This window comes from Lepisma saccharinum, chromosome 3 (assembly GCF_977018435.1).
Source record: "Lepisma saccharinum chromosome 3, izLepSacc3.1, whole genome shotgun sequence".
NCBI classification, from domain to species: Eukaryota; Metazoa; Arthropoda; class Insecta; order Zygentoma; family Lepismatidae; genus Lepisma; species Lepisma saccharinum.
In genome coordinates this window covers 102062158-102089561 of record NC_139231.1, presented here as the reverse complement: position 1 = coordinate 102089561, position 27404 = coordinate 102062158, and the positions used below count along the sequence as shown (strand labels likewise).

Sequence of the window (27404 nt, the reverse complement as noted above, 5' to 3'; positions counted from 1 at the left end):
GGGTAACCCTTCCACGCAGTACACACAAATGTCAACCTCACTTCCACGTAGTACACCCTGGACTGCATTTTGCAGACAAACGAGGTTGTGGCGCCTGGACCAGTATAATCCTCTATGGGACTTGTGTTGTGTGCCGTCCCTTCATCCAATTTATCGTATCACCATTCATCTTCATCTTCGCAATTAGAAAAAGTGGCAGAAACGCGAAGTGAAATAAACTAAATCAATCAATCAAGCTGAACATTGTTTGAAATAAATTTTTGCATGGCTGCTCTAAATATTATGGAAAACTTATACAAATGCATTTTTTTAAAATTTCGCTGGCCGATATTCCGCACAGGCAAGTGAAGGTAGGGAAAGAATGAAAGGCTTACGGTTTGCCCAAGGGCTTCGTATTCCCTTAAAAGTGTGGTGTTCCACAGACAAAAAAAAAGGACAAGAAAAAGAAAGAAAAATCCTTTCTTTTGCCTTACCAGCAAATTCACAGCAATGTCTGCATTCGCGGCCACTCCACCGACTCCCCCCTTCAGCTTCTACTTTATGTGTCCCGTGTTTGTTTGTGCGAACGCTTGTACGTCATATGTTTCTCTTTCCCCCCCCTTCGCCCTCCCCCTTCGAACTCCGCCGCGTGTAAACTCACCATCCTCCCCTCTCCCCTCCCGTCCCTGTGTACATACAGAGAGAGCGAGGGAGAGCCGGAGGGGGTGGGGGGAGGGGACGCCTCTCCGGGCGGCATGAGATCGATTTGATTCTATGAACATCATTACAAGATCCATGCAGTTGGAAAATGGAGTTTTCCGGACACAAGCCCAACGAAAAGAGGGTGGGACGAAGAGGAGGTGGGGGAAGTGGTCATCGCGGATATTTGTTACGCATTGGTTCACAAATAAAGGAGCCAGCAGTCGCACTTGTTTCGTCCGCTAGGAAGAAATTAACTTGCGGCGACCGCTGCGACAAAGGCAAAGACTCATCGACGTTTCATTCCCAACCGTTACAAAATAAAAAAAGAAAAACCGTCCAGGTCTCCATGGAAACGGAATGCGAGCTTGCATGGAATTTTGGTGCTTAACAGCCTGCGAAATGATGCCGCGAAATTACCTTCTCCTTACAGATCCAATCGTTCGGTTTAGATTTTTACGCCGTATCCGTGGCAACCGAACGCTCATCTAGGATTTCCATTGTAGCGTTGAGGTATTTGTTCTCGGTAATTTTCCGCGACGGAACCATGCGAACCTTATTCTCTGGTTAATCTTCCGTAACGGGACCAAGCGGATCTTGTTCCCTAGTTAATTTTCCATAACGGAACCTTCTGAATAATGTTGTCCTGTTACTTTGACAACAGAGCATATCAATATTGTTCCTCTAGCTAGCGGTACTATCTGAAAAATGAAATTAGTCTTGAAGCTTTCCTGGTGGCGAATGATAAAGAGAATTTCTAGGGATATCAACCAGAGTTTTCGAGAGCTATCATCACTCTCATCTTTAGATCTCAGATCAGAAAAAATATTTTGTAGTTAATTTTTCATAGCCAACTCATGTGAATGTAACAGAACCATGTAGATGTTCTTCCTAGTTAAGGAAGCCATGTGAACGTTATTTTGTAGTTCATTTTCCATAACTGAATCATATGAATTTAATTTTCCACAACATAACCATGTGAATTTTGTTTCCTAGTTATGGGAACTATTTGAACGTTATTTTGTTCATTTTCCATAACGGAATTATAATAATTTAATTTTCCATAACAGAATCATGTGAATATTGTTCCCCAGTTAATTTTTCCTAACAGAAGCGTCTGAATGTTGTTCTCCGGTTAAATTTCCATAAGAGAGCCATATTAATATTGTTTCCTTGTGAACGTAACCATTTGAACAATATTTTGTAGTTAATTTTCCATAACAGAACCACCTGAGCATTAATTTCTACTTAAATTGGCATTAATGAATAAATCTGAACATTATTCTCCAACTTTTCCTGTAGAGTTGCAGAGACGTAATTCCACAGGAAAATTCGTTTCTTGACCTAACCCCGTAAAACGAAAGGGGAGGGGGGATCTTGGAGGTCACTGTGCAAGGGAATACATCCAAGTTGTTATGCACTTAAGAGGATTTGGCTATCAGAATAAGCCCCATGCAAAATATACTTCACTTTAAAAATAATTATTGTTATCATCAGCTGTTTACTCAGCAATTCTAATTTTATCAAATACCACCCTTAAATTTTGATAGTAGCTACTTGTAAGCTTATTTCCATTCACATATAGCTATAGACAACAGCAAAAGCAAACAATATTTTTCAAAATCTGGAATATCATAGCGGTTTTTCGATAGGAAAAGACGCTTCGAAAACGACTTTATTGCGCAGATAAATGTCCACCGCGACCTCAATATTTGTTTTTTATCCAAAATAACAAAAATACAGTTATTTATCTTTTCACAAAATTAGGATAAACGTTAAGTGCAGCTTCTATTGAGATCTTCATCTGTTTGGCAATCGCAGGGTCATATAAACTGCGGTAGTGTCTGAATGAGAATTTTAATATAGTGCTAATATTTACTAATAATAAACTGTACTGGTTCGTTTAAATATATAGGAATAAAGTTTGCAATAAATCACAACACTTTTAACGAACGCGCTTTCACTGCAATTTGAAGCCAGGTCCCATAAAAGAAAACCCTCAAATTTCAGGATGGAAAATGCTCCAGTTAGCCTTTAATAATGCATTAAACAGGTGATGCATTTGCTTTACCGAGGGATGGGGGAGGGAGGGGATGGCAAACATGATGTAGCTTCACTTCGTTTAGGGAGGAAATTCGATTGAATTTCAAAGCATTTTCTGCTTCGGAGTTGCCGAATCCTAACATGTGCGTTGGGTAGGGATCGGCACGTGTGTGTGTTGGGGGACTTGCCCCTTCGGTGCCAGTTCTCAATCGCGATTAGTACTCCTGCAGCCGTAATCAAAGACTTCAACGCTTCAATTATTTACGTAGTTTCTCTCTGGGCAGCTGCACTGTTTGTAATCGGCGTGGAAAATGTGCAGGGTGCATAGGCGTGGTTGTTACGCGAAGAGGTGGAGCTTCCAGAAGATAATGAGGATGCGTTCCTGAGCGGTAATAGCCAATAATTTACACTTTAATACAATTTCGTACAATTATTTTGCAGTATGTTCAGTTCAAATCCTTCAATACATAATATTTATTCTAGTAGTTATTTTTCAATACTTTCAGTGATGCAGGAATGGGCGAGTACAGGGGTACATTGTATCGCCAGAAGTTTTTGAAGGGGTACAGTACTCCCTAAATCTTTTGATCCCAATTGTAGCCCTTCTACCTCCCTCAAATAATTTGATCCTACATGACGCCGTTTAAAGATTCTTATGTTTGGAACCCAAATTGTTTCCTTTGATTACAATATCCCCACCTCCCCCATCCAAAAAGAAGAAAGAGTTATTTTGTGAATATTTGTTATTTTTTGATTGGCAGTACAAGTTTATAGTTTTTGAAATTTTATTCCGCTGGTCTCCGCGGCAAAGTGATTAGCACAGCACTGTACGACGCCAGGGGTATCGAGTTCGAATCCTGACCTGGGCATAGGTGTTTGTGAGGGTCCCTTCATCAATTTCATTGCATCATCTTCATCTTCGCGATTAGCCAAAAATGGCAGAAAAGGAAAGTGAAATAAGCCAAATCAACCAATGAATCAATGTATTTCATAAATTGAGAGAGCTGGCCTAATCTAAAATGAAATAACCCATGCGTGTGTCCTCAATTACTGCGCCACTGCTTGATTTATGTCCTTTTCGCTGCTGAAGAAAGATGGATGACTATTTCATGAAATGGATGACAAGACACTCACATAGGACTATCCAGTCCCAACCTAAGGCTGGAATGCTTACCAGATCGGTACCAGTCCACCGAGGCAGCTAGTGCGTTTCTCCAATTGGAGGAAATTTTACATAAAATACTACTACTCATATGAGTAGTTTCGCCTGTTCTTTATGTAACCAATTATTATGAAGTGTTTCGTGGGTTGCAGAAATTTTAGGCTATGTGAGGATGTAAATTTTTACTTGTGAAATTATTCCCCCGCCCTCCCTAAAAATATGTGGAACAAAACGAAACACACTAGAGCATGGGTACTTTTGTGTTAGTCGACTGCTAAGTTTGTTCGTCCCAGGTATATTACAGTACTGTATAAACATAACAGCTTGTTTCAGTTAGGCATAACCATTACAAGAAAAAACTGAACCTCCACAAGTAATTGTCTTATGTTCTCATGTTGATTAGCACTGTTTGACCACTTCGGTGGCCAGCCTCCATGATGACGTAATTGGTTGTCGCCCGGTAAACAAGGAACCCTGAGTTCGATCCCAGGTGTTTGTTGTTCAGATCCCACTACGAATTGTACCTTCCGTTACTGTGCACATGTAGCGCTTGACTCACATTCTCATTTCTGTTAGAGTTCTGGACAGGTAATAGGTGTTTGAGTGTGCATGCATTTCCATTCTATAAATTAATGTTAAAATGTTAAGAAGTGACATTTGCTGACAAAGAAAATACAAGGCAAGAAAATTATATCGGAGAGAGGTAAGAGAGGAGAATGGGGGGGGGGAGAGAATCAGAGATGGGGAAAGGTTAGAATAAACAGAGGTGGTGATCCAGTTGCGGTTGGTAAAGCAACTTATTGTGATTCCCAGGGTGGGTGATTTCAGGGTAGGAATACTTCTGGCATTATTGCTGCACAAGCTGGTCTGGGGTTTACACAGCCTCTTAAATATAGGTACTTTCGTGGTATCCTCAGAAGGGGAGGGTCGAATGCGGTCGAAATGTGATGATCATATCACCTTCACTACAGTCAAGATTGGGGATGTATGGATCGCATTCCTGGCAGAATTTCACATAAGTTGTTTCAAACAGATCTAAATTTGATGGTAACGAAACCACTCTTTTACCCGATCAAGTTCCTTCATCTAGACTGGGGTTTCTTTCAACGTCTGGAATTGGATAGCTATCAAACTGGCCGAAGAAAAGGTTGTGTGGCCGACAACTGCAGGATGGGGATGTGACAATGTCCACACGAATTTCGGCTCCGGTGCAGAACAGACACTTTCCTGGCATTTAAAAATTGCTATCGAGAACTTTCAGTTTGTACCGATATAGTATTCGGTCAAAAACGCGAATGTATCAATGTCACTAGATAATAAATACTATGGTTAGAACTATTGACTATTTTTCCCTTTGGTTCTATAACCTTTCGTTGCCATGGAGCTATTAAAAAATCCCTTATATATACAGTCACGGACACTTCTGGCATGTAACAGTCTCAATAACTTTCATTGGAATCGGAACAACCCAAAAGTGTATCGTTATCTCTTCCTTCCCCCTCTCTTTCTCCCCTTTCGGTCTCAATCGCTGCATGTCTCTGCCTCTTTTCCCTTCTCACTCTTCCTTTCTGTCCTTGTTCTTTTCCTTTCCTTTTCTCCCTCTCTAACGTTCTCTTATTCTTTCAACTTCTCTACCTCGCTCGTGCTCTCTGTCTCTCTTCATATCTCTCTTATCTTATTCCTTCCATTTTATTCTTTGTCTCTTCCTCTCTCTATCTCTTCACATTTCCCCTCCCCCTCTCTCTCTCTCTCTTCACATTTCCCCTCCCTCTCTCTCTCTTCACATTTCCCCTCCTCCTCTCTCTCTCTCTCTTCATATTCCCCCCCCCTCTCTCTCTTTCCAGCTCAGTCTATCTTCTTCCTCTCTCTGTCTGTCTCAGCCCTTTCCTCTCTCCATGGTGCGCGATCTCTCGCTCATATCCCCCACCCCTCCTCCCACCTGCTCTCTCGCTTACTCTCGCCACCAGCTCTCAAAGCCATTTTCCCAGCATCACCGTTTACCTCATCCAACCAGCGCTGCTTTGTCCTTCCTCTCTTTCGCTGTCCAAACGGCTTATACCTTTTAAGCCTTGTTGTATTTCATTATCGGCCATTCTTTCAACACGATACCCCTTCCTCCTCTCTTACCCTTCTCTCTCTAATTACTGTCGATAGTCGTGGCTCGCATACAGATATTACACAATTCCTACACACTCTGGTGAATGTGTGTATTAGACTTTTATTACTTTTACATTGACGAACATTTCAACATTCCGATCCATCCCAGGTCGCACAATTATTCCTGGCACATCGCCGTAGGGTGGAGAAAGAATGAAGTTGGTGAAACATGTGTGAATATGCTGTATAACAATATCCTTCCTCTCTATAACAAAAAGTTATGCCATAGATCTTTGTAGCTGTATTGTATACATTGCGTATGTATTAATGAGCGGCAACTAGAAATTATCCTAATGAGACTGCGGTGACCGTCCGTGACAACTATCCATACCAGAGGTGAAGAGAAAAATAGAAGTACAACGATCAAAATTTGCTGTGTTTGACAAACTCACAAATGGCAGTTTAACATATCATAAATTGGTTGGTTCCACAGTGTGTTTACGGCATCTAATAAATGGGTACCCAATGGCAAATCTTGAGGTGCAAAGCAGCTAAAGCTTGGTGTTGATAACAGCACCTCCACTACGACTGCGATCAAGAGTTTGTGTGGAGCCTTACTGTACTCCCCACTCCTGGGTTCGAATCCCGGCTTGAGCATGGGTGTTCTTTGTGAGTGGCAAAAGGGGTATCTTTACCGTTTTACCACACAGGAAATAAGGTTGGTGAATTGCAAAACCGTGAATTCGCTCTCGCTTGGTGATGTTTAAGGATTACTCAATCTACTAGATACATACAGATAAAATGTAATATAGTTAAATACATAATGAGTATATGACTACGGAAACCAAACAAAACGCCCACAAGTCATACTGCATCTCTCTAACTTTAGCTATAAATGTGCAATTTTGAAGAAGGTATAAGTTAGCGAAGTTACGCCTTCGAAATATTCTTCATTGGCCCGTTGTACCGTCTGTCCGATCCAGAAATTGAACATAGTGACTGATATATTGATTAGCACTATGAAATTATTGCAGTTGCTGACAGTATTTCGTATATCGATAGATATGCTACTTTATTGTAATGCAAATCTAGCTGAATTAGTCTGTTTTTCAAGTATGTGTTTCAAGAACCTCTAAGCAATAATAGCTCAGTCGTTATGTAACGTCTCGCAGCTTTACAACAGTGAAGGCACCACAGGGGCAATGAGGCTAAGGCGCCCGTTACCGCCAACAGCAAACAATAAGAACTACATAAATAAATGCTGTTGTAGTCAAGATATGCATTTGTATGGTATTTAAGGGTATACTAAGTGTGACTACCACCTGAAAGTATTCCCGCCCCTCTGGCTATACGCTTAGTTTACTGGCGCCTGATTTTTTTTTTTTTTAGTAAGTGCAATTTCCATTTGTTTAAGTGAATACATTGGTGGAGTACATGCTCACAAACGCTTGAATGTACAGTCAACAGCAATAGAAATGGGACATATATATCCTAAACTGCATACTTCATTGTAATACGTTATGTGTGTTGCCTAACTCTACGACGAGGAGCGAACGTCAATATTAACTTTTCAATGGCAAGTTCGGTCGGGACAATAGAATTAGGCAACACACACAACGTATAGCAATAGGGGTGGTATTTCAGGAGCCAGTTACCCAATTTTTATTGTCGGTTACTGTACATACAAGTTACCGCAACGCCATCGCAACCAACCAAGGGGATGGAGTTGGAAGAAACGCTTCCAAGCGGACGCATCAGCGCGTTGCCGCTCTTTTCGCCAGATCGTTATTGTTAGCTCCGGTTTCCATGGCGACCGAGAACAAGTCGGAGTCGCACGCAGGCTGTAATTCAGGATAGTGAATGCTTGTTTTGCAGGGCGGAAGTGCAAGCGAGTGGGCCTATTGTGTGCGCGCACCTCCATCCAGGCGGCGCCTCAATTAAATGGCCCGTGCAGGTAATGAAACACGATGCCTTAATTGGTCCCCAGTCGGAAAACGTGATTATGGCCGTCCCCGACGAACGAATTAATACCTTTGTGCGGTGTCGACGCCGGGAGTCAATCTCGCGCCTTCGAGGTTGCTTTCGTCTTTCTTTCCTTTCTCTCTTGATTGTCGCGCCTCCGGGCAACAATCGCTCTCGCCTTGTTGACTCCGAAACAATCCTGTCAGCGCCGCAGATTGAACGGAAATTGCTTCCTCTCTCCACTCTGGGAATTTTCTGCTTCCCTTACCCTGTTTCAACATTGATTCATGGTAAATTTATATTATAACGATGGAAGGAACAAACAACTTCCGGTTCATAACCAAGATGTGTACTCGGCGACCTCGAACGATAAAAGTGCCTCGCTAATGTGGCAATGATAACGTTCATCACAGGAGTTTACCCAGGACCTTGATAAGGGCGGAGGTGCTCATCCCCCTCCCACAAAACTCACAATTTGAGTATTTAACACAAATTGTTACACAACTAAAGATATAAAATTCAGCCTTGGCAAACTAAATAACATGCTCCAGCCGGTATGACCGATTCAATTATTATTTCACGAGACATTACAGAACCCTAGCTAGACATTTTTAAGCTCAGGGCGAGAACTCCCCCCACCTCTTCTGTTTTCTAGGAGTAAATATAATTATTTATTAACCCATAACAATAATTACGTGGATTTTATCTTCAATGCAAATTTAACATATAAAGTAAAACTTTCCTGTGACAAGAAGTTAGAAATTTGATTCGATATATTTTTGTTTCAAATGAAGTAACTGCTTTAAATTAAGCAGAATACAAACACTAAGCATTATATTTGAAGAAGTGATGTTATTAATGAATATCGAGAATATCGCTTATGTCGTGTGAATGCAGCTACAGTATAAAACTTCACATTCGCCTCAGTAAAGCGCCAAACACGCATTCTCGCAACATATTATTGCGAGCGAAGCGAACAAGAAAAATCTTACATCATTTCTTTGCAGGCTTTCAAGAATATTAATTTAATGGAGTGTCAATACTTTCTTAGGATCCCGAGATATTTAGTATTTTCCAGCTTCTCTTTTAGCACGTTCGGGGTTGAAAACCTGTGAATACCATATCGCTAAATACAGTCTCCAAACTAAAATGGTCCAACTCTCTCTTCAGTACAGAAATCCCTTAACAATCTAAGATTTAGCTCTTTATTGCTCAGTCCTACTACCAGAATTTCCATGCCAATTATAGAATTTCTGTTGATATTGAGGAGTGGATATTGCTTCTTCCAAAAAAGTAATTCTCAGTGATACACAAGAATTGGATATCCCTCTTAATTTAATGCTCAAGCCCCCTCTAACTAAAATACCCGCCATAATCGAAGATCTAAAGTTGGATACTGCCCCCCCCCACCCCCGCGCCCAACGTTTCATTCACAATCCCCCCAGAACCCACGTGTTAATTTTCAATTAAGGCCTAGAATATAAGAGTTGGATATTTCTCTCCACCCGCCTTTGTTAATACTCTAAAACATTTTCTGTTCTTCATCTAATGGATTATATATGGGGCATTTAAGGTGCAACATTTTTACATATATTTTGAAAGAATATTTAAATGTTGAATTTTATATTATTTGAAGTGAAAAAATCCTCCCCCCCCCAAATCTTGATGGTGCAGCCTGCGCCATAATCCCGTCTGTGATCACCCCTGGATAAGGGGATGTCTTGTTTGTTTGTGGCAGTCATTGCTACACTTTTTACTATCTTTTTGTGCATATTCATTTCTTCTTTTTTTTTGAAAAGTTGTGCTACAAAGTGGGGAGTTGACCCCAACCAACGTTTCCGCAAGGGTACGCCATTCATTCGCAAAATGTTTTAACTCATTGCATATGTTCTTCTTTCACAACCTTTTAACACTTTTTACCTTTCTCAGAGATGTTGTCCTATTCTGCTATTTATTTTGCTTTTATTCTCTATTACTTATCATCCTCTACCTTCGCTACATCTTAACTTTGGTCTTTCTTTGCCTTCCAACTATTTTTTTTTATTCAGACTGTTGTTCCCCCTTTTGCTTTAATTCAACAGTCCTTCATATCCATTCTTTGTTGGTCTACCTCTTCTTCGTCTTACCACCTTAACTTTGGTCTTCCCTTCACCTTCCAGCTATTGGCTTCTATTTGGTTATGCTTTTTTTTTCCTTCCATACGTTCTATTGCATTATCATTACAGACAATCTCGGATAGGAATTATGAACATTTTAAAATACATAAACGACAACTGATTAGATTGATTGATTGAGTTGGTGTTTTAGTCCACTTTGTGCACTGTAAGGCTAATCGGGACTGGACCTACAGTTTAAAGTATCCGAACCACTATGTGCTTCCACCGGGAATCGAAGACGACTTATTAGAGTATAGTACAGTGGACTCTTTTTAATTCGAACTCCAAGGAGCTACGAAAAAATTGGAATTATCCAAAATTTGAATTAACCAGAATATAATTTTTAAAAAAAACACCAATGAAATAGCACACTGTATTAAACATAAAACTGAATTAATACGCAAACAATACACATTACCTTACAACTGCTATGTTTAATCCATATCTCCATCCAGGAACAGTCCACTTATTGGAATATTCGCATCACGTGATTGTTTTTCATTCTTTTGCATTCCTCTTTCTACCTCTCTAAGCACTTCAACTTCAAGCACTTCAAAAGATGTGCCGTCGGCATATCTGTTAACAATAAAACTACTTTGGTCTTTCTTGGAAAGATTTATGTTAACTTACTGGAAACCTGACTTCGAATTATCCAAATTTAACCTTCAAATTTCGAATTACGTAGTCATTTTTAACATTGTTTTAGAAAGGGGTCTCAAGGGGAATGTGCTTTTGTTCGAATTATCCAAGTTCGAATTAAAGAGAGCGCACTGTATTGTGCTTCAGGATATGATCTTACAATAAAACACTTACGAGTTTGATTCTTACATTTGACTAGTGCATATTCTACTTGCATTTGCAGATTGAGCCATTGTTAACGTACCTTTGCATAAGTAAGCTATACGACAATAAACTTTTGCAGCCAATCTCAAGCTAATATTAGTGAAAATGTGTATTTGTCAGTAGGGTCTCTGATGCCACGTGTGGGACTTGGGTCCGATTCCCGGGGTGGGTTAATCCAGGTGGAAATTTTCCCGTTATCGTTGCATAAAAATGACTCAGGGGTTCGCAAACAATATAAAAAATTTATAACTGGGGGTCAACCCTTCTGGATAATGGTAGCCGGAGAGTTGTACTGATCACATCACCTTTATAATCGTACCGAGATTGTGATTGTGTGAGCCCCCTATCTCCATACTCCTGGTGTATGTTGCAGTGTGCGAGACTAACTTTATATTTAATGTGTGTGTGTCTGTATGTACAATATTTTCTTTACTGAGTGTTTAACAAAAATATAATTAATACAATTTCTTTGCCAACGTTATCGTATTCTTGATTCATTGATAAACGCGCTGATAATTTAATTAATTTGGTACGTATTAAATCAATTCGTACTTTATTGATGCGCTTTCGGAATCGAAATCAAAAACATAATTTGCACATAAAATATTCCCATTTCAACCGCTGCGAACTTTAAAATTAGCCCGACAGATTGCTTTCAGCTTAACTTCGCAACATTCTCCAGTCTTAAATGTTGATCATCTCTTAAGAATTGAGAATAGAAGCTGCTGAGCAGTGTCATACAGCATCACTCCTTCCCCCTTTCGGCGCTTACCTGGGGGGCCTCTTCCCCAGCCGCCACGTTTAATCCTCTCCGGGAGCCTCGGCCATCCATCTTGGCAATCGGCACCAAGTAATGGACAATTGCTGAGGAAACAAGCTCCATCAGGAGGAGAGGAAGCCGCTGATACGGCCCACCTCCCTTTGTGAGCCGGTTCCATCAAAAGAACCCCTCTCCTCTGTAAATCTCTTTAATAGGTTTGTTTCCTGCAGCCCCAGCGAGAGGGGAGAGCGTGGAGGGAGAGGAGGCACCGGATGTCATGTGTCACCTGTCCATGATCTCCTGAGCTTTTGCGGGGAATTGCATGTTTCCACCCTCTGGCTCTCTGCGCGGGGATGCTGTGGCATCCTAATTTCTGCTTCGAATGTACGTAGTGGGTGGGTGACTTCCCATACAGGTGAACCTCCTACCTTGCCTTGAAAGGGGAATAATAATTGGGACATGTTTACCTGGAATGTGAGTTTTTGTTTCAGTTGGGGATTTGAGTTTCTATGAGAACAGCCATTTTTCAGCTTTCCAGAAGCACTGGTATATGTACAGCTACCGGCAATAAAAAGGGGACACCCAGATCCTGAAATACTAGCTTCACTGTGAAGCGTTATGTGTGTTGCCTAACTCAACGGCGATAATTCGATTTTAATAGAAAGTTCTCTATGGCAACTCCTACAACAGTCGTAGAGTTAGGAAACACACAAAACGCCTTGCAAGGAAGCAAATATTTGAGGTTCTATGTGTCACACACTTATTGCTACAACACCATTAAGCCTTGTTTCTATGATATGAAAAACTCAATTTGCTGACCAAAGCAAGATCTTCTTCAGACGCTGTTGAATCTTTACGTTTAGTTTATGTTTTAAAATAAAATAAATTTTCTGCCTTGGTCAGCATATTGAGTTTTTCATACTTATTGCTAGTGATTAAAATTGCTATTCAGATATCAACTTCCGATTGCTTTATAAAAATGAACAAAACCAACGTTACCTCCCGCATAGTCAACACCCAGGCGTTCGTCGAAGAACCAGTTGGAAGGCCACAGAAAGACCAAAGTTAAAATAGTAAGACGTACTAGAGGTAGACCTACAAAGAATGGATGTGATGAATTGGAATATAAAAGCAAGAAAATGGAAAAAAATGAGAAATTATCCTCGTAATTTTGAAAATTATTTTGATAAGGCAACAAGCGTAAACGTAATGTTTATGAATTTTCGCATTTCGTATATTTCTCTCAAACTGAACAATTTGTCAATTTGTCGGATATCACCTTCATATTTTCACCCATTGTATCAAATATAACTGAATGAATGTTTTCTATCAGTCCATGAAAATTATTCGCAACAATAGTTTATAAAATTTTGTGTTCTTGAGTTCAGTTTTTCTAAGATGAATTCCTTGTTGGAATGCAAAAGGAAAATTTTGCATGAAGGAAAATTGTATTTTCTATTTATGGGTACAGGGTGACGAGTAGCCAGTCAGACATTCAACTTGGTGGCAATTCCAGACAGTAGATTTCGAAATTTTGGAAAATTTGTCCCAAAGTTGTGAAATTGTAAAACGATGCTTGGCATGCATAGTTTGGTCAGCTTTTTCAATGAGTTCATCATCAGTCAGAATTGAATGTCGTCCTTGACCACCCCATCTTGTCATGGAAATTTGTACGAACATCCCTCACGATGAAGATGAATTATAAGTATATGAAGTTGATGAAGGCAAGAAAATGTATTTTCCGACTCCTGTTCAAATCGCAAAATGTTACTAGACTTCTACATGTTCAGTTGTAGCACGATACATCATGAGGCATAAAGGGTGATTTTCCCAAAGCTCCCATATGACAATCTCTCTTTATGAAGTAAACCACGATAACTGCAATCTTGCAGACTAACGGGTCTCTGGCGTCTGGACTATAAACCAGTCCTCTGTGGGACTTTTGTTTTGTCCTGTCTATGTTTGTTTTGTAATCTGTCTCACCTCTTGTCTCCATCGCGATTAGCGAAGAGTAGCAGAAAAGAGACATAAAATAATCCAATTAATCATCAATCAAATGACAGACAATATAAGTATCGCCGGTAACCGTGAGTCTGTATCACATGTTACATATATCCAGGATACAAATCCCATTTTCCGAAGGTTCGTGAATTGTAAACGATGCCACAACGACCAAAATGTGAGTTGTGATTTGCTCGTCTTTATAATTATTATTATCTGTAAGCTATGAAAAATTTGTCAATGTTGCGGCGACATCTTTCACTTACACAATATGAACATCTCTCATTTTGGTTATATGATTGCGTTGATACGTTCCAGCTGCTTTATTTATTAAACGTATTATTAAACTTATTAATAATAACTCAGTATTACCCAGCGGTGAACGATGAGACTCGGCGAAGTACACAGACTCCTCTCAGGTACAGGGATAGTGTTAGGCAAAGACAATGCTTCACAGCACAGAGGAATAAAACCACATTATTGCAGTAGACAAAACGAAAGGATTTATTCTTTATTTTTTGCGATTATGATGCAAACATGCTTAGTACGAAGGTGAGGATTTCGCTTTGTCGATGACCTGACTCAACTAAAACGCATAAACTCATCGGCATGCCTATGATCACATAGACCTAGCTTGCGCCCCGAACTACCACATCAAGAGATATGCAATAATAACTGAGCCAATATTTGCTCTTTAGCCTTTTATTCCAAATTAATTCTTAGGCTAGCTTTATTTCTTAACGTAGAATGGTTGCAGTATTGTGCATAGCATCAATGGATGGCCATCAGCATGCATACCTATGGTCACATAGGCTTAGTTTGCGCGCCGAACTACCATACCAAGATGTATGCACAACACCGAGAAGTTCTTTTTAAGTTTTAAATCTTCGACGATCCTTGGCGAATGTGTGATATTTCTTATGCGATATCCTCGCTTTTATACTATTTTCGAGAACACAGATTCAAGTACAGATGAATCACTCACTATCTACAAAAGGATGGTATCAACAAAACTGACATCTATACATGTTTAGAAATACAAATTCACATAGTGCACTCTCGCATATCTATAGATACATTGAACTACTCATAATAGAGCATAAAATACAATAAATATTAAACAAGAGATATACATTACAAACAAGGTGCAATATTACATATAATAACACGGAAATTACTCTTTCTTTGCTCAAAATAAATATATTAGTAACATATTTTAAAGTTGTGACGTCACATAGAAATATGGATTATATGATCATGCATATTTAAAAATAATATTTGCTCGATTGAAACATGATGCTTACCGAATACCATTGTGAGTTTATAATGTGAGTATAGAAGCAACGCTCCCTGCTGGCTTCGTCGCAGCCGGAAGTCTTCGTGCTCTCAAAGGAGCAACTGCAAGAAAGAGAAAGCACAAAAGTCCTTCCTTCCTTCTTCCGCCACCTTGTGAAAATATGTACACTGTTTCCTGGCGATTAGCTTCCGTGTCACCACATCTCTTCCCCCCTTCCTTTCCGTTCCGTTTCCTTCTTCTGTTCCTTTATCCTTCGTTTCTAGTTCCCCTATCCCATACGTCATCGTCCCCCTCCAGAAGGTCAAGGTGTCTTCTCGCTTCCAGTTCTTCGGCGTTTCTTCTCCGGCAGCTGAGTCACTCCGCTCTCTCTCTCCGCGACAGATGGACAGCGCTGCCATATGGTGGCGCCGAAATGCCACGTCATATAAAGAGCAAAGATGAAGCCGCAAAACATGAACTTTTGCCTGCCGTCGGTGGCGCGGGTGTGTAGCGGAACAAAAGACATGCGAGAAATTAATCCTGTTTCAGACAGGCAGCTTGCCATTTGAGGAACTCTTTTTAGACTCTGAAGTTACTTCGTCTTTCACTCCCCACTGTTCTGTCCAGTACTCGGCCATACCGGTCTTGGCTGCAAATCCTTCCCAGCAATGAATTAACATTTGTAGTTCAGATTATACATTGAAACCTAATTAGATTTTCGCACATGTTCAACATTGCAATTTATGTCAACCGCAGCTGCAGTCCGTAATTGCTTAACATTGTCAATTACGTCAATGTAGCTAAATTCACACTGTCTTGATATTGCAAGTTACGCAGCTACAGTTCACCTTTTTTCACCATCGCCACTTACGACATAGGCGGTTACAATTCACATTTTCGGAGTGGTTTAGGACAGCGCGCTACGTCGCCGGGATTCGAATCCCGGCCTGGACGTGTGTGTTCTTTGTAAGTGTCTCTTCATCACCTTCAACATATCACTCATCTTCATAGTTCCGATTAGCCAAAAGTGGTAGAAAAGTAACGCTAATTAACAAAAATACCAAATACAAGCTCACGCTTTTGTAACATTGTCACTTGCGTCAATGCAGTGAAATACATAAAGACATGCTTTCGGTGTGTCTCCCCCTTTTCGCCAAATAGCTTATCAGTACAAGATAATTTGATTTATGTCCAAATCTTCATTTTAGGCAAAACTGCAATTCCTCTTTCGCCTAATTTATGCTGAAAGGGAATTATTTGAAACAAAGTAAATTTGAGAAAATACATATCAGGCGGTCTCTGTTATACATGATGAATAACTTAAAATATCAAACATTTTAGAGCACGTCCTTAATAGGAACAGAAACTGAAAAATAAAGTTTATACATAAAAAAAACAACATATTTACAAAATTATATATATCGGTAATAGAATAGCCTTAGGTTAGGTTTATACATATTAGTCAATCGTTTAATCAATAGCCTTAGTCATAATACATTTAAGTGTGTATTGCCTACGCAATCAAATTGAATAGCTGCCCTTTTCTATTTCTCTATTCGTTAACTGAAATCGTGAGCACCGAGCACGCGGACACCTGTTGGATGATTGACTTGCAGTGGCGGCGATTAGGGGGGCGAGGGGGGCAGTTGCCCCCCACCACTTTTACCCCTGCCCTATGCTAAACCTTATCTACAAGGGAAATATACTGCCTTTGCCCCCCCCCAGTTTTGGAACCTTGCCCCCCTGTTTTCGCACTCGATCGCCACAACTGTTGACTTGTAATAAAACAAAAACAAATTAGAGTTATATTCTTAATAATTGAGTTAGACCTATGCACACGAAGCTATCTGAGGAACACATTAAGAGCATAGCAAATTTCCCTCATTTTAAATTATTCTCCTAAACTTGATACGAGAAACGGGAATTCCGGTTTTGCCTAAAATGGCGGACAGGTGCTAGACAAAACGGGATGAAATCGTTCATGGATTAAGTTAATAGATGCCAAATTTTGAAATTTGGACAAATCTACATTATGACTTAGTTCTTAGGGGGATATTTGGAACAACAAATTGAAGGTTTTAAAACTAAAACCCAGTGCTTTTATCATATCCTTTACTTAAGATATTATGCACTATTCTGGAGTCAATTGTGGTATTTTTGCGGGAACACGATGCATTTATCCAATGAAAAACCGCTTTAACGGTCTTTGCCCTCAAGAATTGTTTTGTCACGGAATTCATTATCTCTGGGAAAGCAAAATATATCGTTGATAGGTTTGGGTATTTACGTGAAGGAAAATGTTTTACTTGATACGTGCAAATGTGTTCACTGTTATTGCAAGCACACGAATTCTTCATTCATTGGCTGAAACCAGCTCCTCTAGCGGATTTCAAACCAACATGGTTTTCTTTCTGGTAGCTCCTGTCTTACAAACCTGTCTGTTTAATCTCTCACATGCTATGAAATGTATTTCATATTATTCACAATTAGATGTAATATACTTTGATCTGGCGAAATCTTTTGATACTGTCAGTTACCGTCTTCTGATTAACAAATTAAGCAATAGATTCAACGTTCATGGCAAATTTCTAATCCTACTGACAGATTACCTTAGTGATCGTCAACAACGTGTCGTTCTTCCAGCAACTGAATCAAACTTTCTTCCTGCCGACAGGGTAGTGTTCTTGGACCTCGCTTATTCATATTATTCGTCAACGACCTTGCTGATCACTTCACAGCTCCCTCTAGTAATTACCTTCTCTTCCCAGATGACTAAAACTTTCAGAGAAATCTCCACCTCCAACGATACTCATCTTCTCCAGAATGACATAACAACATTTACTTCCTGGTGCCTGACATGGAAACTTACATTACATCCTGACAAGTGTACTACTCTCACTATCTCTCTCAAGAAGAATCTGTTAAAGTCATCTTACTCCATCGCTGGCAATAACATCAAAGCAGTATCCTCTCAGAAAGACCTGGGCATTGTTTTCGACGAAAAGCTCACATTTGAGGAACATATTTCAGGCACTACAAAAAAGGCTATTCGTCTCTTGGTTTCACTGTATCGTTTCACGGAAATTAGACATCTCAGCCCTCACCTTATACTTCAAGTCATTCATTTCGTCAATAATAGAATACTGATCTCCCATCTTGTCCATGGCGGGACCCACGTAGCTCTCTAGAATCGATTCAGTCTTCCACTTTTCCCTAGCTATAGTTCGTTACAGGGTTTCCTCATTACGCATTTTTTCAACACCGCATCTCCTGTCCTATCTACACCTACATGCTCCCTATCAGAGCCCTTTGCAGAATGACTTCAATTATCTGTACAAAAGTGACAATGGCAAAATTCGCTGCAACTCCTTCAGGAATTCGAGTGCCTATGCGCATGACACGTAACACAAACTATTCAATACATAGTACGCTTTTCGGTCTTTCATCACGAAAAAATGCATGTAAATAATATATAATAGTGCCATCTTGAATTACTTTTGTTAATATTTTGTGTTATCTTGTTATTTTTTATCATTGTTGACAATTTACCATTTGTGCTGTATCTGGAATTATCTCAATAAATAAATACGTGGAACCGCCAGGAACGTGACTACCTCCCGTTTACCACACCACCTAAATTTTGATGCTCCAAAACAAACGCATGCCTTAATACAGGACTAATTGAAGTATGCACGACTCATGGTGGATAAGGCATCTTTTGACCAAATGAAACGTAGACGGAGAAAAATCGAAAGTGACAGTTAGTTTTTCCACTTCATAAAAATTGTACAGCATCAGAATGGCATTGAGTTATGTACGTATATATTTGAATTCATCCGAATATTTGAGTAAGGTTTCTTTAAAAAATTATGGAAAATAGCTTTTTATGCAGACGTAAAAAACTCCTTCCACTCCAAGTAATATTCTAGGAAATTACGTTGATTGATTGGTTTAGCTTATTCCCTTTTCTTGTACTTTTGGTCAATCGTGACGATGAAGATTAATGGTGATAATATGAGATGGATGATGGAATAATTACATATAGATAGATAACCCCACAGAGTGTTATATTGGCTGTGAGTCCAGGGCCAGACCTTCGTTAGTCTGTAAAATGCAGTCCAGGCTGTAATACTTTGAAATGAGGTTGACATTTTGGTGCTGAAGGGAAAGTCACTGCTTACACCGCTACTAAATTACGTGTAGTTTACGTAAGATACGTATAAACCCTGGCAACTAGTAATGAGTATTCAGGAACAACCTTATACTCTAAGGGAACAACATAGTTGTTCGTGTTGACTAAATATTCTTCACTCCAAAATAAGGCTTTTGTGGACAGCCAACATGAGTGAATACCCGTTATGATGACCAAAACATTTTTAGTAATATAATTGACAATTTTATGTCCTGTTCATGCCTACTCGAACTACTGGCTTTGGGTTACCACCACCTTGTTTCCAGTTCCGCGTTGACTGACCTATGAACAATCTGGGTTCTAGTCCTGGTCATAGCACGACTTTTTCACTCTTGTTTGCTATTCTATCAATTTCGTTACGTCACTATTCATTCCCACAGTCGCGAACAACATAAAGAGATAAAAGAGAGGCGTTGAAGATCCGAAAAAGCTAGAATAGAGTCGCCACGGTGTTGTTGGCTCTTCAAAACAAACAGTTTTTCCGCGTACAGGAAAAAAAGAGTGTTGTATACCACCTCATTCGCCGTTCAATCGATCTAATTAACCGAACTCCAATGCCTACCCGCCGTGGGAACGCGGCATCTGCCTTCCTCCGGCCCGAGCCCCTGCTGATTATGCAAACCTGTCGCCCATCGCTTAAAAATGAGTAACAGATAGTCCTTCCCATTGTTGCGGGCCGCCGTTCTTGGACAGGAGCTGATAACGAAAAACAAAGGAGACGCCGATTCGATCCCTATCCCCGGATCTCTCTCCCGGATCAATCTATCCGTCCATCCATCATTCAGGCGATGCAGCTGACATCTACAATTACAACAGCTCATTTTCTGTCCTGCTTGTATATGTAAGCTTTGGCTCATGTTCTCAACTAAGATCAGCGATATTATTGAGTCATCGCTCACATGGACGACCTGCCCCCCCCCCCCTCAATTCTCCCTCGTTCTCCACCCTCATGTATCAACGCATCCGCTGGCATAAATTTCGATGGTTATGCAAGGAAGCTTTCAATACCTATCGTCACCAAGTTGTAGCCACACATATATTTATCAGATAACTTCTTTTCTTAGTACACATAGAACCCAAATGTGTCTGTTGGCACAAATATGTTGATTTTAATAACACAGTAAAGTGCAAAACGTGCTAATGATACAGGATGAGTCAAAAGTCACTGTCGGATACTGTTTATATTGCAAAAACATATTAATAGCAAGTGAAATTGTCGTAGTTGGGAGGAATGTTTATCCTCTTCGCATACGTTGTGTTACAATGATTTGTCTGTTTTGCGATAGAGGTCAGTCAATCCCAATACTGTAATTAGAAGTCAGGTTTTCCGATAGACATCTGCATTTTATATGAATTCCGTTGAGGATTTCAAAGGATCCGTGTCTTTAGATAATCCCTCTCGAAATACTGAGATTGGCAAGCGGACGCACCGAGAGGTAAATTGAGTAGTACGCCGAGAATGATGGCCAACATACCGAGAAGTTCGACTATTGAGACTTGCACTAGCTTTAATTTTACAGGTATTCTTGTCCTATTACAGTGTTTAATGTATCTTGTTCAGTTCAATGCGGTTTCTTCATTGATTACCGCATTTTCTTTCTTTTTATAATAATACTACCTGATTATCCGGCGTTGCCCTGGTATTTATTTAACCCAACCTTCTATTAAAGGTGTCCGTGGGAGAAACATGGCGATCTTAAATCCACCCCTTATACTTAATAGACTGCCTCTGTGACTTGTTGATCGTGATCGAGAAAGCAAGTGTCTCTCTCTCTCTCTCTCTCTCTCTCTCTCTCTCTCTCTCTCTCTCTCAAATGTCATCGTGAATGTCATTAATTAGCTTAGCGACTCCAAAAACTATGGATCCGACACTAATGTAGGTCATTTTTGACATTTTATTTTTTACCCCCTCTTACCCCTCAAGCCGATAGGTGATGAACTTGGAGTTGAACGGCATTCGGAGTGTCACTATCCACCTTAGCGACCCCGAAAACTATAGATTCCACACTGATATCCGCCGTTTTCGATTATTTTTACACGTCAACCCCTTCCCACTTCCACCCCTAGGGGTGTCTTACCCTTACAGTATCTTTTCCAGATTGTATGTGTACCAAATTTGTTTGAAATTGCTCCAGGCGTTCGAGAGTTATGCCGGAACAAACACTCACACATACATCCATTTTTCTATATATATAAGATTATATCAATATCGGATCATGATTTTTGGTCCACCCTGTACACACACAGAAAAATACATCCGAGGGTACTTTCTCAACTGCTCTTCCGTGTGATCAGACAGAACTTTGATTTGATGTACTTAGAGTTGTGTGTACTGTTCTGATCTAATAAGAGATGTACTCGTTTTTGTCTGGGGATGACTAACTAAGTTCTAGGTGTTAAGGTATGTATCGAGCTACGTGTTTGGTGTGGTCAGCGTAACTCGCTGCGAAGCCAAAGGTCCCAGGTTCTAACCGTGGTTAAGAAATGGAATTATCTTGTGTTTGCCCAATCATCCAGTTCAGTTTCTCATTCATCCACATTATCGCTATGAACCCAAGAGTTAGAGAAAGCATCGCAAACTAACTAGATCAGACATCTGCGGGCATCTTATTGCCGTCATTGGTGTCCAGATAATGGAGAGTTATTACATTACTAACATGTACTGCACTAATTAATCAGACTTCCCTGATTTCGTATACCAAGGGGCTCCAGGTTCGATCTTGGTGGAGCCACAGTGGTTCGCACCTCACATACAACTGTAGGTTCATTCACAATTAGCCTGACAAGACACTAAGGTCTCCCCTATGACGTGTCGATCCCCGGTGGAGACACATTGCACGGCGGTTCGGATCCCACTATAGGTCCAGTCTCGATGAGCCTTTATGTGTATAAATTCGACTTAAACCAAACTCAATCAACCAAGACATTAATTTAGTAGCTTCATAATAAACGGTTCGATCACCACATACAACCGTAGATTCACTCACAATTGGCCTATCTGAGCATAACGTACACTTAATCAAGGATTCCCGGGTTCGAAACTCGGTGGTTCGGAGCATACTTTTAAACTGTAGGTCCAGTCCCGATTAGCCTCTGTCCATAAATTGGACTTAAAAAGCAACTCATCATAAGGTATATTTAAACAACACACACTGAAGATGTTAAATACAAATTATATCGTTCTGTAGGAATGATCCGAAGATGTGTGTGTGTGTACGACATACACATGGACACGAGCCTAGCATTCGTAGCCAATTACTAATTTTTATTGCCACCCGTCTCCTGGAGCCGTGCGTCCCCTATCGATTTCCACGTGGAAGGAACCTCGTGTCCACGGAGCCATATTTTTCTGACGCCGGCCGTAAATAATATTAGAAGCCCGATCTCGCAAGATAGGATAAAACCTCTGACCATCTTGCTCTCCCTCTTGGCCTGACCTACCTCGACGCTGCTGCCCTCTTGCGTGACATACATCAAACTAACTGCGAAGCGGGAGAGGGAGGAAGGCTCGAGAAAGGGAGAGATAAAACCCGTACTTGTGGGGAATCGGGAGAGGAAAAATCTTGAGAATGGGAGAAGATACTATTTGCGCTTTCATCGAGGTAAATCAGCGCTTGTTGTCGTGGAGGAAGGACAAAAAAGAATCTCGGTTCCCTTTTTGCGGGGACAGCAATAAAGTCTCGGTGGATGTCAACTGCCTAAGTGCACTTGAATGATCCAGGACAAAACATGGTGGGATTCTCGTGTGGCCGTTGTGTTTGATGTATCTCGGTACTAAATGCAACGGGACGTTTTCAGGGGAGTCTCTGTAAAGTTTGTGGCTAAATGGCTGTGGAGGCTGTCTTCCTTTTCGTTCGTTGATGTACTGTGTCTTTCCGGACCTTTTCGAGGAACCCATGCACTCGAAAACACACGTAATTAAAGCCAGAAAGTTGTTGGCCTTGAGCTTTTCCCGTGCTGTCGGAATAAATTCTACAGCAAGACGACGTTCTACCTCACAACCATGCACCCAGCATATTTACCGGATTCTTAAAACTGACTTTTTTATTTTTTCAGAAATCGAAGTGAGTTTGAGACGACACACTTCTACAAAGGACATTCAGCAACATTCCACAATGGACTACCCTGTAAAACCAACAATACTGTCTGACGTCATATTTGTGACAGAAATCTTATGTGTACAGGGTATCTCAAAAGTTATTATACATTTCCCATTGTCCTGTTCTGTTCTGGTTTATACGGGTTAATTTAATGGGTCGGAGAATTCTACCACTATTAAAATTGCATATCTGTGTCCTCCCCGATGGCGCAGTGGTAGCGTCGTTGCCTTGTAATCAAGGGGTCCCGGGTTCGATACCCGGTGGAGGCACATAGTGGTTCGGATCCCACTTTAAGCTGTAGGCCTAGTCGCGATTAGCCTTTCTGTGCATAAAAAGGACTTAAAACACCAACTCAAACAAAATTGCATATCTATCTTCTGATAACACACACTTTAAAACAAACGAGCAAAATTGAAACCTGGGAAGACGTGCTTCAAACTGAAACATTGAAAGTTAGAGAATTATATGGACCAAATTATGATCGCACCCGGAACACAATTTACCATATCCACTGTAAGGTTATATGAGATATGTACATCACAAACCTCGTTCAGAAATTTTATTCGACAGAAATGAATAAAATGACAGATATGTAACACATTTTGGTTACATTGTAACGATGCTATTCAATATCTTTACGCTATATGTGCACCACCAATGAACTTACAGCACGGATGGATCAGAGACTCATGTTGAAATGTTTTTACTTAACAAAACAAACATTAATTTACACTGTGTTACATTGAATTATAATTACAGCATAAATTATGTTATATAATAGACACGGATCGTATTGCGATTCTAATTAGGAATACAATTAACTGAGCTATTTAGCCCAGTGTTTATTCACTGCTAAAGCAACAATTAACGATAATTATAACAATCTCAAGGAACTTAGACCATCTGCATGTTCTCATGCTAGCGACGCCAGTGATTAGAATTATAAAACTCCCTAATTTGTACTAGTACTGTATATGACTATTTTGCCAGCATCTGGCAACTTGTTTACAAACCTCATGCATGTTCACATGATAAGAGAAAGAGAAAAGCCAGGGGCGTCCTGTCGATTGAATGTTACCAGAATATAAGTTCATTTCAATTTTGAGATATCGTGACTGGCAGTTACATTCTTCAAGGCTAGCTCAGTTGGTCGTAAAAATGATAGAATTTCAAATTCGAGCATTGTTTGGGAAGAAGTAGTATGTTCTTTGGGAAAATGCCTTGCTTGCCTGCAACCTGGAACACACACAGTGGGGGCAGGGCTGTGTACAGTATTGTAAAGAAATACTTCCCCCATAAAACTACTGGTATTAAGCCTCTATGTATTTTTTCCATGACTGTACATGGGTACATTGACCCCCGCAAATTTTTGGAAAGGGTTGCAATACCCAATTAAGTCATTTGATCCGAATTATACTCCTTGAATCCCTCTCAATTTAAAGCACGATGCTGCCGTACAAAGAATCTCGATTTTAGTAGCTAAACACAAAAAAAAATCTTGTCCACATTTTCTCTCTATCTGAAGGAATTGATTGATTGAATTAGGTTCTAGTGTCGTTTTTCTCTCACTTTTTGCTAATCGTGACGATGACAATTACATATGATGAATTGATGAACGGACACTCTCAAGAAACATCCATGTCCAAGCAGGGATTCGAACCCGGGACCCCTGGCGTCGTAGCGCGCTAAGCTAATCGCACAGTAGTCGGTCAAAGAATTTCAAACCTATGTAATCTTACCACACTACATTGGGATTCTAGTCACCTAACTTGATCTTTGCTCGCGGATAGCTTTTTAAAGAAGTGAAAATTAGTTTAAAAGTTTGATGGAATAAGACCAAGAGCTTTATATGTTCCGGAATGTCTCATGTTTAGAAACATATAGGATACATACAGTACTTTTTCCTCTGTCGGTCTGCAATGGTACGCTGAACATACCACAATGTTTTAAGTATTTCTTATGATGAACAAAAGAAAAAAAACTTAAAGAGCACTGGAGCCTTTCTTCTCAGAGAAAAAAACTCGGCATATATATATATATATATATATATATATATATATATATATATATATATATATATATATATATATACAGGGTTATTCAAAAAGAAAGAGTAGATTTCAAATGTTATTTTCTCACGAACTATAAAATATAGAAACACGTGCTACATACATCAATGGATAGAGAAAGGTTTTATTGTTGAAGGTTTTAATGTATGCACTCAACATGAACACCGTGTGTTGCCCGACAAACATCAAAACGGTACTCCATTTCTTGCCACACACGAATTAACTGGTCCCTAGTTATTCAATTGATAGCTACAACAATTCGATGTGTATTGAATGGAACTAATAGGCAGGATTATACAACTTTGAACCTTCCACTATCCATTGATGTATGGCACGTGTTTATGTCTTTTATAGTTCGTGAGAAATAAACATTCGTATGTTTTTTTTTGTTTTTGAATGACCCTGTATATTATACGAATAGTATTACGATTGCGATGCTAATTAGGAACGTAATTGTGCAATTAAGTGAGCTATTTAACCTAGTATTTATTAATTGCTAACGCAACAATTAACTATAATTATCATAACACATTATAGTAATCGCAAGGAACTTAGACCACCTGCATGCTCTCATAATAGCGATGCCACGGGATTAGAATTCTAAAACTCCCTGGCTTGCATATCATACGAAGCAGCTGCTTCCCACACACAAACTCATAATTGCGAATGTTGAACATGGTAACCTCTAAATGAAGAAAGTACTCACGCCGCTGAACATCGTGCGCGCACACACACACACCACACTAATCAATGCACAAGTTTCGATACAGCTTGCCCAGCCGAAGGGGCCGCAAGCCCAGTAAACAGTGAAGTATCCGCAGTAGACACAAAAAGACAGTTCTGCGCCCTCATTTGGGGCTCGAATCATCATGTGGGGCTCAGTGTTGCCAACTCACCCCACGAAAATTTCACCAACTGATATTTTGAAGCCTTTCACGGTGTATGTTAACCTCACAAGCAGTGTTGCCAACTCGGGCGAGGCGTAGCCTTTTATGGTGTATGTTAACCTCACCAGCAGTGTTTCCAACTCGGCGTAGCCTTTCACGGTGTATATTTTTTTAGTTTTTTTTTTGTGTGTGAGTGTACATGTGTTCGGGCGAGGCGTAGCCTTTTACGGTGTATGTTAACCCCACTAGCCTCAGCGTACATGAGAGTTCTGAATCTTTTTTTGAGGCTCGAATTATTATTTGAGGCTCGTCGTAGCCTTTTATGATGTATATTTTGAGGGCACAGAGTTGGCAACACTGTGGCCTATTACTGTAGCTTTTTATGAGGGGCCTATGTGCGCCCAGTGTTGCAAACTCTGTGGGCCTTTGTTGTAGTTTTTTATGATGTATATTTTGAGGACAGAGTTGGCAACACTGTGAGCCCTTACTGTAGCCTTTTATGAGGGGGGGGTCCATTGCCCCCTGTTTACATCTGGCAACACTGCCGTAGATTTTCTGACAGTGTTGTCGACCTACTGGGTTTTTCACTGTAAACTTTCATCAAAGGGCCTGAGGGGTCCATGTACTTTTTATGTCTGGCAACACTGTTGGGGGCTTACTGTAGCCTTTTATGAGGGGGACTCATTGCCCCTCTTTTTACATTTGGCAACTCTATTGGATGTTTTTTTTTATGCTCGTCGGTATTGCCAACCTATTTCACAAAAATTCCACTATATAATCTTTCACAGGCTAAGCTAACCTACAAATAAAAGTTGGCAGCACTGACGAGGCTCGAATTATTATTTGAAGCTCGAATCATTATTTGATGCTCGAAATCAAATCGCTAAATATAAAATAAAATAACAATGCCTATGAACTTGTTTGGCTTCAGGAAGCAGGCTATGGAGGCATTTGCCCAAAGTGCACCGTCGCCACCTGCGAGTTTGGACCTGTTGCCCTCCCTATTATCTAAACTCAACGGTTTGTTGATTATACACTTGAATAGCATCCTGACCCAGTACGACGAGGATGTGGGCAAGATTTTCTACATATTCAACAACAACTTGAATTATTACCAGTTCCCCATCTCCGGCAAACTGCAGTTTGACATGAATCCCGAGAATAAAGGAGAGGCCAAA

General features: G+C 40.2%; 1 protein-coding gene across 5 annotated transcripts in view; it reads left to right on the top strand.

The window, feature by feature from the left end:
- Ten-a (Teneurin-a transmembrane protein) overlaps positions 1 to 27404 on the top strand; it is an 884426-nt gene that overhangs the window by 497359 nt on the left and 359663 nt on the right. The gene's annotated exons all lie outside the window — the stretch shown is intronic.